Here is an 861-nt window from a genome sequence, read left to right on the forward strand (position 1 = left end):
GATATCTCATAGTTGTTTTGATTTGCATCTCTCTTAGAGCTAGGGATTTTGAACATTTCTTCATGTGCTTGTTAGCCATCTGAATGTCTTCTTTGGTGATGTGTCTGTTCCTATCCTGTGCCCATTTTTTCTATTGGATTATTTACCTTTACCTTGTTGTGGTGACTTAATACTTCTTATAACTGGTATCCTACTAACCTTAGCAGAACAAATTATAAACACAATTGGTGTCAAAAGTAGGATTCACGACAAAGGTCCAGACTTTCTGTAACATGTGTCTTTAGAGAAAAAGGGGTAAACAAAAAAAAAGAAAAAAAACCAACACAAAACAACCCTTTTGTTTCCGGATGGGTTAAGGAAATTTTATTTCTGTTTTGTGCCTATAAGTTGCTTGTGACTCATACTGACCCTATGTACAATAGCCCTGACCCCTGCTCTATCTTGAGCCAACTTCATTGTTTCTGACACACCTACCTCCTTATCCCAGTCACTGAGTCAGTCCATCTCACCCAGGGTCTTACTCTCTCGCACTGTCCCTCCACCCTTCCAAGTAAGGAGGGACAGGTCTCTTTTTGCAACAAACCTAAAGTATGGCAGATAAGCCTCAAAATCCTTGCCTTTAAGGAGCAGCCTTGTTTCACCTTCTCAAGGTTTGATCTGTTTGTTCTCTTAGCTGTCCCTAGTCTATTTAATACTATTCTCTTAGCAGACCATGGTCTATTCAATACTCTTCTCTAGCACCACAACTCAATTCTTTTTTCCCCCCACATATATGCTTATGTCTTTTTGTAGTTTAAATATTTTTTTGCCTTTTTAAAAATTTTAATAATTTTAACGAACATTTACAGAAATTTTGGATTT

At 37.4% G+C, this 861-nt stretch overlaps 1 pseudogene; it reads right to left on the bottom strand.

The window, feature by feature from the left end:
- The window catches only part of LOC102875666, an 88,155-nt pseudogene that overhangs the window by 56,190 nt on the left and 31,104 nt on the right, over nt 1–861 (bottom strand).

Source organism: Elephantulus edwardii, unplaced genomic scaffold (assembly GCF_000299155.1).
Source record: "Elephantulus edwardii isolate Elephantulus edwardi_28Jun2011 unplaced genomic scaffold, EleEdw1.0 scaffold00073, whole genome shotgun sequence".
Taxonomy (NCBI): Eukaryota; Metazoa; Chordata; class Mammalia; order Macroscelidea; family Macroscelididae; genus Elephantulus; species Elephantulus edwardii.